The following is a 2,420-nucleotide window of genomic DNA, read 5'->3' as shown; positions in this document are numbered from 1 at the left end:
CTAAAAATAAATAAAAAGATAAGAAAACTGCATACATTTTATTTGTCACATTTCCCTCATGTGTTAAATATAATATCAAATATATAGCAAGACTAATCAACAGTATTACTTTAAACATTAAAGCTATTATATAATATATATTATATATATATTGCAAGACTAATCAACAGTATTTAAATATTAAAGCTATTATATAATATTAAAAATGAAGTTATTTTTCTGAGTGGGGAAAAGCCCCAAAGCATTCTTTTTATAATTTTAATATGAATCAGAATGAATATCTTCTCTTTATACAATATAACATGTTTCATAGCACAATTAGAACTGGAAGGGACCTAATACACTCTGAAACATGTTTTACATATCATATAGAGAGAAGATACTCATGTTTGATGAACTTGATGTACGAACAACTTTTACATGTGGCACAGCAAGATCTTTGTGTGAGGCGGGGGTGATCGAGTTTTTGGCCTAGTCTGAGGAAGCCTGTGGACTCAGTTTCTCAGATAATGATTTTTAATGCACAATGTAACGTTCTTATGGTTACAAAGGAAACCAAAGGTTAGTGAAAATGAAGATGGATTTTTTTCCCCATCCTAGTTTATCTCCTGAAAGGGATCTATTGGGATCCCTTGGGGATTCGGTGAACCTTTTAGTTAAGAACTCCTCACCTAACATATACTATCTGAGAAATTCCTGGAACCTCTAATGACATTACTTGGATTATTTTAATAAATAAAAGGTTCAGGATAAGAGAGTTGTTTCAATAATTGAAAAACCAGTGAATGTTTTAAATAATTGATAATAAATATCCCCCTCCTCAACCGGAGAGGCAGGAGCTGGTGGCGCTAGACAGCAAGACAGGCTGCACAGTCCAAGATGTTCAGGGTTTGGAAGGGAGAAGAGAAATTGCCTTCCTCCTTTCATGGAGGTAGGTTTTTTTGGCTCACTTCTTTTAAAGCCTCCTGTATTCTTAAAATGATGGCCCTCCTCTGGGAGTTTGAAAGTGAGAGTAGGATCATTACAAGTTTGCTCCATTAACTTCTAGAAAAAGGAAGGAAAGGAAAGCTCTGGTCGCTGTCTCCAGCCCAGGCTAAAACAGCAGCCCAGGGCTCACTGTTCATTTTCCCATCTCCTCATGTAAAATGAACATCCAAAGAGCCAAACCTGAATTTCATATTGGGCCAGTGATTAGAATAGATGTCATCTAAGAAAGAGCTTAGTCAAACTGAAACAGCCTTCTCACCATATTGGCCATGAGGTGATGATTTTTTTTTTGCAAGGCAATGGGGTTAAGTGACTTGCCCAAGGTCACACAGCTAGGTGATTATTAAGGGTCTGAGGCTAGAATGGAACTCAGATCCTCCTGACTCCAGGACCAGTGCTCTAATCCACTGTGCTACCTAGCTGCCCCAAGGTGATGAATTTTTTTTTTTACTATCTTTTCCTATATTTACCTCGCAAAAGTCATTGCATATTAAAGCCATATGTAAATTTAATTTGGATAGTCCTAATGAGCTGCTTGTAGAATGACTCTACCCCAGGTCACAAACTACAGTTCTTCTCATGGTACATCCCATAAAATAATGCTTCTATATTAACTTTTGGGGTAAAGTCAATTCTCTGCTCCTCCAAGTAGAATCTGAATCATCTTTTGTTTTTCTACATCTTCCTTTTAGCACGTGGTTCCATTATTGACACAGTTCAGCTCCCTTAGGAATAAATTCACTCACTGGTTATTGTATCTCATATTTAGACTACAAATGATCAAATTAGTCTTTATAGGTGGTCTAAGGATAATGTGATTCATAGAATTCTCTCATTTATACCACTCTGTCACCACCATTGAAGAAGCAGAGGGGGTACAGCAGGTCTGAGCACCATTTTAAATGCATGGGTTGCTGTGGACAAGGAATTTGGAAGCAGCTAGTAGTTTATATACTGGTGTTTAATCGCTACATACTTAGCTTACCTGGTCCTTGGCATGCAGAGAATCTCTTTCCAAGTTAAACCCCAACTCTCTCAAGTATGACAGAACCTCTAGATCTTGTACTTCACTGGCTCATTTTTTGGGAATCCAGAGTCACATCCGTGACATGACAGGGCATCAGAAAATCATCCCTAGGCAGGATCTTTTCTATGTGTCTTTTTAAAAAAATTTTTTTTGCAAGGCAATGGGGCTTAAGTGGCTTGCCCAAGGCCACACAGCTAGGTAATTAAGTGTCTGAGGCCGGATTAAAAAATATTGTTATTGATATATTTTGGTTTTTATATCATCATTTACCTTTCTCACTGTATTCTGTTTCTTCTCCCCCTTGTTATAATAATTTAGAACAAAAAAAACTAATCAACATGTTAAAATTCTGGCATTATATACAATATTCTGTATCCCTATTTCCCCACTTTTGTAAAGAAGTAAA

The 2,420-nt window shown here is 36.6% G+C and overlaps 1 protein-coding gene across 6 annotated transcripts in view; it reads right to left on the bottom strand.

The window, feature by feature from the left end:
* NRG4 (neuregulin 4) overlaps positions 1-2,420 on the bottom strand; it is a 56,783-nt gene that overhangs the window by 6,831 nt on the left and 47,532 nt on the right. The gene's annotated exons all lie outside the window — the stretch shown is intronic.

This window comes from Macrotis lagotis, chromosome 4, assembly GCF_037893015.1.
Source record: "Macrotis lagotis isolate mMagLag1 chromosome 4, bilby.v1.9.chrom.fasta, whole genome shotgun sequence".
In the NCBI taxonomy this organism is placed as follows: Eukaryota; Metazoa; Chordata; class Mammalia; order Peramelemorphia; family Peramelidae; genus Macrotis; species Macrotis lagotis.
Note: the sequence above shows the minus strand (reverse complement) of the source record. Positions and strands in the feature narration are given on the sequence as shown.